We start from the raw sequence: 14,118 nt of genomic DNA, 5'->3' as shown, positions 1-14,118 counted from the left end.
CTGCACACAATACTCCAAGTGGGGTCTCACAAGAGCAGAGCAGAGGGGCAGGATCACCTCCTTCAATGGGCTGGTCAGGCTTCTTTTGATGCAGCCCAACATATGTTTGGCTTTCTGGGCTGCAAGCGCACACTGAAGCCGGCTCATGTTGATTTTCTCATCGACCAAAACTCCCAAGTCCTTCTCCTCAGGGCTGCTCTGAATTTCCTTTTTGCCTGACCTGTAGCTGTGCCTGGGATCCATACACCTGTGCCAGGTGTAGGACCTTGCACTTGTCATGGTTAAACTTCATGAGGTTGGCATCAGCCCACCTCACAAGCGTGTCAAGGTCCTTCTGGATGACATTCCTTCCCTCCAGCATATCAACTGAACCACACAGCTTGGTGTCATCGGCAAATTTGTTGAGGGTGCCCTCAATCCCACTGTCCATGTCACCGACAAAGATGTTAAACAAGATCAGTCTCAACACCGATCCCTGAGGGACACCACTTGTTACTGGTTTCCAGCTGGACATTGAACCATTGACCACAGCTCTTTGCATGCGGCCATCCAGCCAGTTCTTTATCCACCGAGGCAAATTAAAATTTGGGGCTTAAGTATGTGATGCATGGACACAGATACAGAAGTGATGTAAGAAGGCAGGTGTGGAAGCATGTATCTTCCTGAAACATTCATGCAGACCAGTCTGGGGACATATGTTTGACACTACCAGTTTCACGAAAGTCTTGCCCCTATCTAATGGATTAAGCCTGCATGCCCATGCTCTGCATAAGTCTGTTTTGTAGTCACGAAATCTATGCTAGGATGAATAACAAACAAGTTCAAGTTTACACCCAGGAAGTTGATCACATGCTGTGAGCAATCAACACACCCCCACAATGAAAGGAGGCTCAGAGCCAGAATCTCCTGCCATAAAACCTGTGACAGAATTAGTCAAACAATTAGAGCAATAGGGTACTATAGAAAGAATTCACCCACCATGTAACAGCCCGGTATGGCCTTTTAGAAAAAACAGATTGAATATAGTATATGACTATTGACTGTAGGGCTTTGTAATGCAACTGGCATTTTAACAGCCTTTGTTTCCAGCATAGTAGGTATGAATATGCTCTTCTGTGGATGGGAATATTAGCTACAAAAGGTATGGTCTTTTTGATCCCCAAGACAAACCACAGTTTGCACGTACTTGGGGTGGAAGTCAGTATACCTTTTATCACCTGCTCCAAGGTTTTAAGCATGTACCCATCTTTGCCCATGTCACCTTAGCTAAACAGCTAGAATCAGTCATCCTGTCACCTGAAGAAACAATTTTGCAATATACAGATGATACTGTAATCGGAGGGCATGTTGAGTAAATGTATCAATGCTATTGTTCTGCACTTACTATTAGTATTCCTGACTTGAAACAGCAAGCACCAAGTCAAGTAGTTGTATTTTTTTTTTAGGTACATGATGGATAGGAGAACAGAACACAGTTGCAGAATTTGTATTACCAGAGACACAAAGTATTCAAGCACCTTCTGATAAAAAGGGGTTACAAGCTTTATTAGGAAGGTTTGGGCTTTGGAGGTCACACATTCCTGGATTCAGTATTTTAGGGGGATCCCTATAATTTGGTGAAGAAAAATGCTATATGGACTTGGGAGCAAAATCATCATGAAATTAATAATGCTTTAAATGATGACATTTTACCAACCAATCTATGGGACCTTTTTATCCCTGCACACCCAAGGAGATTTCATGTAGGCCCCAAGGAGTCTTCATATAGAATCATAGAATCATAGAATAGTTAGGGTTGGAAGGACATTAAGATCATCTAGTTCCAACCCCCCTCCCATGGGCAGGGACACCTCACACTAAACCATGTCACCTAAGGCTTTGTCCAGCCTGGCCTTGAACACCACCAGGGATGGAGCATTCACAGCCTCCCTGGGAAACCCATTCCAGTGCCTCACCACCCTTAAAATAAAGAACTTCCTTATATCCAGTCTAAACTTCCCCTGTTTAAGTTTTAACCCATCATCCCTTGCCCTATCACTACAGTTCCTAATGAATAGTCCCTCACAAGCATCCTTATAGCCCCCTTCAGCTACTGGAAGGCTGCTATGAGGTCTCCACACAGCCTGCTCTTCCCCAGGCTAACCAGCCCCAACTTCTTCAGCCTGTCTTCATATGGGAGGTGCTCCAGCCTCCTTATGATCCTTGTGACTCTCCCCTGGACTTGCTCCAACAGTTCCATGTCCTTTTTATGTTGAGGACACCAGAACTGCACACAATACTCCAAATGAGGTCTCACGAGAGCAGAGTAGAAGGGCAGGATCACCCCCTTCAGCCTGCTGGTCACACTCCTTTTGATGCTGCCCAGGATACAGTTGGCTTTCTGGTCTGCAACAATACAGGAGAGAATATATATACAGAATATATATACAGAATATATATAGGCATAGGTTATGAGGGATATCAATGAGCATTATGGCAACAAGATGTGCAAAGTAAAAAGCTTATCTATTGCATTTTGTTCTAAATTGTGGCAAGGCTCACAACTATACTCCATTAGAGAAAGTGCTGTTAGCTGCATGAGAGGCTGCTAACTACTGAGCTGTTAATTCAAGAAAGGGAAATAAAGTTATGTGTACCCATTCTTCCTTTAAAACCAATTTTAATTGGTATGCTGTTACCTGTAATGGAAGCCCATTAAACTGATGTGCAATGACGGGGCTCTGTACCTAACAAACAGATTTCCAGGTTGATTTCTTGTTGATTGAACAAAAGATGTCATAGTTCACACCATTTAAGATACAGTAACGTGGAATTATCTTTGATCCACAAGATGCCTTTCTCAAACAAAATGCCAAAGTTACCCAATATCTGTCAGAAATTGAAAATGTTTAGATGAAAGACAAGTAAAAATGGTGTAAGAATTAACTGTTTCAATTAGTGAAAGTGGAAAACAGACTTACTAAACATCACTGGCACGGTATCTTTAAAGACTTGTCAACAAAAGCTATCAATGTATTGAAACAAATGTTACATCTCATGCTTGTATTGTTAATAATCATCATATTGTTGTTTCTTGTAACCTTGATATTGACCTGTTACCTGAAAAATCAAATAGTACACGATATTAACTCAAATTACATTCGGAAATTGTAAATAACCAGTTTCCCGTATGCTCCCACTTTCACCATGCAGAGGCAAGTGGGCTGGTAATTCATGTGACATATGTATGAAGCTCACTGTCCAGTAACTGTTGAATGCTGGGCTGAGGCAATGGGTGGAATGTGACCAACCTACATCCCCCTACAACGGATCAAGGCTTAGAGGAGATGAGAATAAAAATAATTATCTCAGGGAAGACTGTAAAGAATGACCAGCAATTACCCTAAAGCTGAATTTAATACAATGGGGACTGGAGGTAACCTTTGTTTTAGATATACGGCCGTACCAGTGGGTCATTATACTGTATAAACAGCAGCCCTACCTGAGACAATGAGTAGAGAATAACATCTTCCTGAGCTGGCCAGGCCAACATGGAAAGTGAGCAACCAACAACACATGCTTTGGAGAGAGCAATGAGTTTGAGCTGGCTTGAACCCAAACAAATAAGCAAATTTGATATTAAACATAAACCCCTTATGTGGAGTATCTAAAAGAACTTTGTCAGAGACAACTGGGCTCTGACACATAATACAGTACTACAATCAGGCAACATCAAATGTGGGAGAAAACCTTTCTTATACGTGGGAAATAACTGAAAAGGTGAAGACTCCTTTTGTTCTCACACAAAATCAATTATTGTAAGACTTCTGTTGTGGTGGTATGTAGTATTCCACATCATCAGATACAATTAACAGTAATTTAAATGGCAGTTTGTGCTCAGTGCCTTTTCCCAGCAAGAGTGTCAGGGTAGATGTGTACATTTCCAAATGACACTAAATGGAGAAAGTATAATGAAGAGTATTTCCTAATGCAGGTACAACTCACTGAAATCAGACATCCTCCTAAGTATTTACATTCCAGGCACTACCAGATTTTCCAGCAAATGGTAGGACTCTAAAGAACTTTACTGAAAGCTGGACAACTTGCTTAAGTGCTCCTCTACAATATCTGACAGTAACACAATCACTTGAATCAACCACCTTCCTAACTCACCTCAAACTTTTCAAAAGCAAAGTAATAAGGTCTTCCTGAGGAATCCTTCTCACCTGAAAATAAATTTGCACCAATTAAAGGGAAGATAATGTAAAATAATACTTGTTATGCTAATTATAACACTCACATGTTCTTTTGTATTTGTTCTTGGCTGACCCAAAAGTCATTGATCAAGTTTATGTGACATCAGCTTTTATAAAAATAGAAAATCAAAAAATGAGCATCATTTCAGCAACTTTAATAGCTTTGCCAAACTTTAATCACTTGGGCTGAAAATCTCCATGATGACTGTCTGCCTTGGCCTGTACAAACTTTATTCAAATTTGTTCATAATAATACTCTAATAATAACAGCACAGAAAAGCCCATATAGAAATTAATAACTTTGTTTTTAGAATAGGGCTTCACTAGCTTGTAGCAAATACAGCATAGTCACAATACAAACAAAGAGACTAAAGCAAAATTCTGACAGCTATTCACTAAATAACACCTGAATGCCGAATCAGGTAGTGGTCCTGAAGAAAAAAATAGCACATAATGGTGTTGTTCAAGGCTGTCATATAATGTAAACAACCAACTCACAACTTAAATGCTTCCCAGTTTTTCCATGCTCGAACTTGCAATTGTAATGCCTTTACTGACTGTGTTTACATGTGTACACATGCATGCGTACATAAATGCAGTATCACATAGAAATAATACTACATAGAAATACATATCACATAGAAACAATGAGTCAAATGGTGCAAGTTCTAGAAGAAAGGGCAGATTACATGAAAAGGGAAAATTGAAACTATTGTTCTAATATGAACATGTAGTTCCATATTCTGTTATTTGGCAGTACCATTCAGGCCCCATAAGATGGCAGACCTGCATATATTTAACAGATGTTAGTGTAATGACATTACTGTAAATATACTGCTTTTAAAATTGTTGCTTTAAATGGACGGTGCATGTTTTTAATCAGAATGTTTTGAATGTGATATATTTAGAACCATAACGAACTCTGCTTACTACTCCATATTACCTTTTCCATGCTTACTGATAGCTTTGGACATTGCCTACATAATTTGGAATTACCTAAATTTGATCAATGTAATGCTTTCTAATAAACATGTAGTTGGTATTTATTCACAATGACTCATTCTAGCAACTTGTGCTCAAAGCAAGCCAATTCTTAGAATATCACTGCTGTCCTGAATACACTAAGGCTCTTGAGTTCATCTTTTAAACAGTCTGCTTTACAGAAGACTGCTTGGGGCAACTATGATTTACTTGTTAACTTTGAAATTGGTATATTTATTTCCCATTGAATGATGATGTCACTTCTAAAAGCTTTCTTCAGGTTCTCTGACATTAATGTAGTTCTATTATTTGTACAGACATTATAGTGAATTAATACAACAACTTGGCTTTATGACTAATACATAATGTTTAAGGTTGTTCTGCAGAATGCTGTGTGATGCCTTTACCAGTGCTTTAAACCCATTTCCTTTCTATTTGGTAAGACCTCAGGCTAAGATTTAAAAAACTGTTTTTTTTTTTCGAAAATGCTATCATACTTTAAATGACCAAATGAGAAACTGAATGAGCTTGCTGTCTTGCTTTTATGTTTCACTTTAGCAAACCTTCACTCATAAACATTATAATTACATAGGCATATAATTTTCCCATAAAGGTTTCATTGCACCTGTTCCACTTAGCTAGGACCACAAGGAAAAGTGGCTAGATTGTTTTTAATATTTTGAAAGAATTCCTTGGAATAAAAGACAGCAAGAAGTGTTCATGCCAGCAGGAAAGCAGCTTCTATTCCGTGAGGCTGTGAAAAGGAAATCATGATAATTTTAAAATAAAAAGTGTTCTACTTCCTAGTAAGCAAACAGAATAAAGGAAACAAATTACTATGGAATTTAACTCAAAATCCTCTCAACAGCACATCAGGAATGTCATCCTAAAAACTGTAATTAGGAAGAGAACTCTCACTAGAGTCAAGAAATTGGGCCATGTACAAAATTGCAATATTTTCATATGTAAACACGCTCTTTAATAATTGCTTAGCAGTAAAACCTTGTTTAAAATAGTGCTCCCTGACACATTCACAGACTTCTTGCTGACTCACGCTTCAAGAATGGGTTTTGAAAAAGAGCAATGAAAACATTCCAGTAACAGAAATACTGAAGAATTTAGACAGGAGTGTCTGTAACCTACTTCTACGTTTAGACGTAGCTTTGCAGATGTGCCAGGAAGTTTTTGCTGGTTTGAAACTCCCATCATGTTTAAAGCGGTCCTGTAAGCCTCTTATTGGTGCAGAGAAGGCTTTGTTGTTTGCTTCTGGTTTAACTGTGCTTATTTCAATTAGAGATCATACAAACCCCACCACACAAGTGGTTACAGCATGCCTGCAGCTCCTTACGCAAGAAGGCTGAAGTGGGCTTTGGCTAGGCCCAAGGGGCCAGACACCCAACCATGTTCCCGAATCCCGTGTGGGTGCAGGCCAGCCTCCTGTGCCTCTGCACAGCTTTGCAGCTTGGGGCAAATTTTGCATGTCTCTTTGTGTTGAAAGATTTTGCAGCGTTTCAGCAAGATATTTAAGAGATCACTCATCCCTTTATCGTGCATGTCCTCCTCCAACTGTCACTCAAACTGTCACTTCGAGCAGCAGTCCAAGAAACACTTCTCACACTGATAGTGGAAGGGCAGAATAAACGAATTTCTACCACCACATTTTGTGCCTCTGTGACCGTGGGTTGTGGGGAAGGAGTGAGGAAAAAAACCCCACAACTTTCTGCTGTTCTTTCGTACAGAATCCTGACTCTAAAGACATCACTGAGGGAAAGCTTCTTCCTGCCAGTTCTGGCTCATGAGCCAAGCAATTACTATTGCTGCAAGCTGCGGCAGCATAAAGAGGCGGGAAATCTAGTGTTACGGCTACTGATACTGCCAGGAAGAGCCGAGAGCCCTAGGGCTCTCCCAAGCCTCTGCGGGCGCGGCCAGTGCCAGGCTGCTGGCGACCGCCACCATGCAGGAAGCGGGCCGCAGCAGTACCCCCAACAGCACTCCACTCCAGCACCTTCACTTGACGCATTGCAGGTACAACGCAACCAATCACAGGGCTTGACTCTTACCAGCTAACCATTGCAGAGTCCCTTTAGCCAATCAGGCCGTCCTTGACAAAGCGCTGTCTCAGAACCTCAGCACCGCTTCCTGCCAGTTCCGCCGTCCCAACGAACGATAACCTTCCGCGAGAGAATGTAGACCCCCCGGCAACGAAGGCGCAGGAGGGTGATTCGTTATCACCGGCTGCCCGCCGAGGGAAGCGGGATTGTCTGCTCCCGGCGCCTCATCCGCTGTCTCTCCCCCGTTGATGCTGTGGGAGCGGGTAGGGCGCGGGGCGCCTTTGCCCGGGCAGCTAACGGCCGGCGCCCCAGCCCGCTGCGGCCCCGCTGGCTGGGGAACGGGGGGAGGAGGAATAAAAGCTGTACTCGGGAGGCTACAGGAGGCTCTACGAGATCAAAACGTTTTGTGCTGCGCAGCTCGGGCCCCTGCTGATGGTTGCAATGTTAATCGCAACGTTAATGTCCCTGCGTGGAGACCGTGGAGCGTCACCAGACTCGAGCCAAAGCCTCAGTTCAGGCAAATTTTAAAGTGACTCCAGAGGAGCTGCAGAGCCGCCTGTGCCAAGGCGGCAAATGGCATTTGCTGGAGATGCAGCTGAGAGCCCTGCAATGGATTTCAGTTAATAGTGAATGCCAGCCATAGCACCTTTGAGCATCAGGAGCAGTACCCGTACTGCTTACTGCCAAGGGCACAACACCAGGCAGATACCACAGACTGGTTAGGGTTGGAAGGGACCTCAAAGATTGTCCAGTTCTAACTCCCCTGCAGTGAGCAGGGACACCTTCCACTAAACCAGGTTGCTCAAAGCACTATCTAACCGGGCCTCAAACACTTCCACACAAGCCCCAGCAAGGAGCAGGTGATAAGCCTGCGGTCTCATCAAATTACTTAGATGTCCTGTAGCAAACTGAAGGCTCTAGCACATTGACAGTAATTCGTCAACATCCTTCCTTTGGGTGCCTAATTAAAAATTCACCCCCTTCGTCATATCCTCAAACCAAGTAATAAATACACTCTACTTTGAAGTGCAGGTTCAGATGTAGCTGAGTCTTCATGCCAAACACAATACTGTGGTTGCTGGCCTGGGACAATGGTGTGAGATCAGTTACTTTACCAAACACCCAGCTGGAACAACCTGAATGAGGGCCTGGTAAGGGTATCTATAGAGGTTCACCCTGTAAAGGATGCTGTCTGACCTTAGTGGAGGATGAGGGGCTGACATGAGGATCTCAGGACAGTCGAGATTCTAATGATACCATACTTTTTACAAGAATCAAGCTAGATGACACCCATGAACCCATCATGGAACAGAATTATTTTATTTTTTTCAGAATCTTGTGGGCCAGCAATACATCCCTGAGGAGAGAACAAGATGAGACAAACTAAAGAAAGAAGTGGGAGGAGGAGTAGGAAGGTTTCTATGTTTAAATGATTTAACCCCATAATAATAACATAGTCTATTTTGAGTGATTTGCTTTTTGCTTATTTGATGCTGAATATCTTGTTTCAGTTATATTTTAGTTAAGGAGATTGGTGCTCTGTAAGCACCTAAAATAGAATATGGAGATAGAGACAGCAGAAGCAGAATGGATGCCAAAGTGAAATGATCTGGAGTGCTGAGCACTGCATCAGCCCACACACAGGCCCACCCCAAGGATAGTGATGCAGAGAAGTCTTAGATGGTGCTCCCTGCTTGGAAAAATGATGTCAGTATTGGCAGGCCTGAAACTAAACTGAAGGCTAACCAAAATAAACTCATTAGATGTACTTCCCTTCCATATAGCATAAAATCCCATTCCCTGTGTAGTGCACCTTTGTGTTAGGCTTGTGCTCTTTCACAGTGCTGCTGACAGCTTCACAGCCAGCACATAACAGTGCACTTACTAAATATAAGTGCTTCATTAGCATCTAGCATACTTCTGCTACCACAAAAATAACAACAAATAGACATACTGTGGGGAAGGTCAATGCTGCTTGCCAGGAAAGGTGTGCACAAAGTGCTAGGTGCCTGGGATAGACCAGATTTCAGGCATTTTCTTACTTCACAGAAGCTGACAGCCCCAGAATAAGGCAGGCAGAACAGATTTAATTAGGTAGCTGATGTGAACTCTACCCTCACAAAAACGTTGGGAAGAACAGCAGGCCCTGTGAGACAGCTCTGTTTTCCAGGTTTACAAAGAAAAATAGGTTTTCTTGGTACCATTTCTAGGATTCCAACAGTGGTGTGAGGTGCTTTAGGATGGAGGCACGTGCATACTCAGAGGGTCAGACATTTTAAGAGATGAATGCCCCAAAGGTATAAACCTAAAGTTCTAGACAGAGAAACCTTAAGGGAGATATCAGAGCCCATATTCTGGAGGCATCAGATGTTCTTTTTTTTAAATTTCTTTCCACTAAAAGACTTTATAAAAGATGAGCCCTCAGTAGAGGATTTCCTAGGTACTGCATGCCAGGTTCCCAGGGGAGACGCGATCTGTTGGCTCTTTGGCAACAGGCTGCAGAGATTGGAATTTATTTTTTTTCAGTTTCTGGGAACTGATACTAGAAATGTACCTTCTCTTCAAGATTGTTGGAAAACTTAGGGGTTTGTTTTGTTTGCTTGGGTTCCCCCCTTACCCCCTCCCCTCCCCAAAAAGGTGATCTGGCAGTTGGAGAAGTTATTTCATTATCAGGTGGGTTTATTATTGCTGCAGGCACAAATGACACAAAAAAAGCTCGGCAAAGAAGTGTAACAATTCCATAGCTTTCTTCATTTGCTTAAGACAACTGGAGTATCACCCGGTGATGATGCTGGCTTCCAGCATCTGTAATTTGGGATGTGTGCATAACACTTCTCAATTCAGGCCAGCACCATAGTATGGTGGATTAGAATACTGGATGTGTCCTGGACAGTAGTATTTGACATCCATTAACTCAGGTGGTTTTGATTTTCTAGCTTCTTATCCCAAGGAATCTGACAAACTGATAGCAACTCCTCGTTTGGGTGTGTGAGAGAAAGGAAGGAAAGAAATAAATCCCCAGCTGATGCAAGTTGACATGGATTTATTGACTTAAGGGCATGTCTACAGTTGCTAAAAATCTGTACCAGAAACTATAATTCTGATTTAAAATGATGATCATCCTTGAACTGCATATGTGTTGTTGAATTTTTTGCCTCTAGCTGTAGTATGAAGTCTTATAAAAACCCTACCTGAGCCAAAGAAAACAGATTTTAACATAGGCCTGTTACAAAATTGCAATTTGGGGTTAAGTAAGGGAGACTTGGCCATTAGAGGATGTATCTGTGGATTTTACACATCTGTTTGCCTATGTCACATATATTCCCATATACATATTTGTTAAAATTAGCTGGGACTGTTATTGCAAAATTAATGCCCCAATTTGCCCCATAGGAATATTCAGATGAAAATTAATTACTCATGGACAAAGGAGAGGTGTAAAAACAATGCAAACAAGCTCAAATCCTGATTATCTTTGAAGATTTTTTTTTCTGTGTTAAATAGGACAAACTGAAATGAGAAACAACAGTACTGGAGTTGAATTAACTGATTTCTAGCCTTTCTTCAGGACTTAAATTCTGAAACATATTTGTTTACCCATGTTTATTATACCATTATAAGCTATACATTAGTTCAAAATCTGCAGCTAACATCAACAGCTGCTCAGCTTTTTTCTATTAGTTCTAAGACCGATATTTGAACCTATAAACCAGTTTGTTGACCACTCGGTTTTCCTGCACATTCTTAAGAAATTAAATGCAGATGCAAGCCATTCCTAATAAGGTGAATCTAAGAATTCATTGTTACATTGTAGCATTTAAAATTTTGAGGAATCTCTCTTCTGAAATTAGACCCAGAACTTACTATTAGATGACTGTTCCAATACGTATCTTTTATACAGAATATTTTTAAATATTTGTGGCAAAAATAAGTTACTTCGCTTTGATGGATGTATTAACTGGAATATAGTCCATACACATGCATCCAACAGTGAAGAGGCATGACATATTATGTAAAATATGAAATACTTGGCATGTATGAATGAATGAAAATATGAAAAACATGACATATTATGTAAAATATGAAATACATAGCAAACACATACATGCACACATACATAAAAACACATACAACAGGAATATAGTTCATACACATGCATCCAACAGTGAAGAAGCATGACATGATATTATGTAAAACATGAAATAGTTGACATGTAGGAATGAATGAATGAAAATATGAAATACATGATGTTATGTAAAATATGAAATACATAGCAAACACATACATATTCTATCCTCTTCTGCACTTGATTCTTAAAAAACAGAGGATACAATTCCGCTTTTTTCCATAAAAACGCTAATGATAATGAAACATAAACAACACAAAAATGGAAGGAGTAACTACTGTTTGTATCATGAATCATCCAATGTTTGTCTTCATATGAAATTGGCAATTATGAAAACTGAGAAGGAAAATCCTGTTTTCATATGCTTAGACATTTCTAGAGAACTCTTCACAGGACTGTGAAGAAATGTTGTTTTAAAGACTATATGAATAAGCTTTGGTTTTTTGTTGGGGTTATTTTTGCCATTTATTTTACATCTAAAATCTAGGGAAAAGCACTTAGGTTTAAAATTTTATAATGTTTAACGTGCAAGATGTGTGACTGAGTTTATGTATGCAAGCAGGGCTGTAATTCCCATCTGTACAAGTCTTTTTAAGATAGGATCTTTAAGGTTCCCAACTCAAACTGCCTAAGTTTAAATCATGAAAGTTTCAAATTATTGGGCCTCAAGGATGGCAATTTACATAGCTATGTAAGAAAGGATTCACTAATTTAATTGCAATGTATAAATAATTTAGTTCTAACCAGCAGCTAAATCAGTTTTATATCACCATCGAAAACCTTACAAGACAACGGATACTCAACATAGGTAGCAACTACTATCAATTACATAGATGGCCTCCTAACACTTAATGCTCAGTGAAAATCTATAATTGCATGTTACTTTGATACATGCCAGTGAGAATGAGGCAAATATGAAGAAATCACAAGCATATAAAATATTAAGGTGTTTTGAGTCATTTTCTCTCTCAAAAAAAAGAAACATTAATCTACAGAAACATGTATGTTTCCATTTGAAAGAGGTACTAGGTTTGGAAATGTAAACGTTAAGACTAAAGCAGTTTTAATTTTCACATTTTGTATAAATGTGGTCAAATTAAATTCTGTTCTAGCTCTTTACTTCAGTGGACTTCCACCCACTTACTTGCAATCTTAGTGAAGTTCATAGAATACTTTTATAAGGATACTGTCTTACATTTTCACAACTGCCATTGGCATTTAGGAACATTAATTTTGTGGAAAATGATGACCCCGCAAAAACATTGCCTATATGAACAGAATTTTACAGAGAGAGTAAAAAAATAGTCTGATATACCAACAGAATTCCAGTTGACTTGAAAAGCAGTACAACAAACTCAAACCCCGTTTGTGTAGCTCACACATGAAACTGGCAATATTATAGTCAGGAAAACTTCTTATGAATTTGTTCCAGTTGTACAGATGTTGCATGCATGTATATACTTGATTTGGGCTTCTTATAGTTCTAACCTATTATATACTGGTTATCTATGCTTATCACCATAATATCAATCTGCCTGCTGTACATGAGATATGACCAACTTTTGTCCATTTGCTCTCACACCATTCTCCCAGGGCAGATGTTTGTGAAGTGTTTTAATTTGGATTTAAGTTATGTATGTATAATACAAGAAAGCAGTTGATATCTGTGAGGCCTGTTCTCCAGTCCTTATGTTTAATAAAGCCAAGGTTGAAAAGCACACCTTTCATATAAGTAGTAAGGTTTATTATTTTTCCAAGTTCTTAACAGAATTCCCCTTATATTTTAGGCTGCTCCCAACAAATGGACATGTTAAGTGTCTGCAGAAACAAAGACCAACACTGTAACCTTCTATTATTTTAAGGCAAAATTTAGAAATGTAATACTAGGTAGACTAGTTGCAAATCATTCACTGCAATTAATGTATTTATAAAATAAGCTTTTGCTAATGGTACAGCTTAAACATAAGTCAACAAAAATAAGCTTACTGAGACAGTAAAATAATTTAGAACAGTAAATCAGTCCAATCAGAAATTCATCTTAACAGCTAGCACACAGCCCTCTGTTCATAAAAAAGCTCAGTAGCCATGAGATGGCCAAGGTCTATGGTTTTAGGCACAAATAGTGAGTAATTCCGTGGCCCAGTCCAGCTCCCACTGAGATCCAGGAGATTCTGAATGAGACTGTAGAAGATCCTGGCAAATCATTTGACATTGTATGTCATTGGAATGACAGGGGCATTTCTTGTCTGCCCACAACAGAATGTAAATTTTAAGAGAAATCTAGCTGTGCTGTTGAGTGAAAGCAGATTTACAAGGAGCACACAGATGTCAGTTTAGATGATTTTTTCCTACACGAAATAAGCAGCAAAATATTAGTATTCTGGTTTGTTTACATTTGTCACTGCCATTTGTCAAATTAGGAAGAAAACCCTCCCCTTAGTCAGAAAGTTATTTTGGAGCATTAGCTGTGAAATATTTTCAAATACACAATGATGCAACTTAACAGAAACTACTGCAGAACCTAACTGTGGCACCTTAATTCATCACCCTAATATTTATCTTAAAGAACACAAGATAACTATACTCCAAACTTCTTTAAAAGTAACTTTATTTTGAAAAACCATTTTTAATATAAATGAATTGTTAGCATGAACCATCAAGAGTTAGAAAAAGGAGACACAAAATGATTGAAAAAGAAAGTAATAAATGCACAGTAATCCTTATA

General features: G+C 39.7%; 1 long non-coding RNA gene across 1 annotated transcript; it reads right to left on the bottom strand.

The window, feature by feature from the left end:
- Positions 1 to 2,333: 2,333 nt before the first annotated feature.
- Positions 2,334 to 7,595, bottom strand: LOC115946589 (uncharacterized). Its single transcript, XR_004080637.1, has 3 exons — positions 7,277 to 7,595; positions 4,153 to 4,205; positions 2,334 to 2,385 (listed from the first exon to the last, which is right to left on the bottom strand). It is a non-coding gene; the product is annotated as an uncharacterized lncRNA (long non-coding RNA).
- Between the last annotated feature and the right edge of the window lie 6,523 nt (positions 7,596 to 14,118).

This window comes from Melopsittacus undulatus, chromosome 4 (genome assembly GCF_012275295.1).
Source record: "Melopsittacus undulatus isolate bMelUnd1 chromosome 4, bMelUnd1.mat.Z, whole genome shotgun sequence".
NCBI lineage: Eukaryota > Metazoa > Chordata > Aves > Psittaciformes > Psittaculidae > Melopsittacus > Melopsittacus undulatus.
The sequence above is the reverse complement of the archived record's forward strand: the minus strand, read 5'-3'. Positions and strand labels throughout refer to the sequence as shown.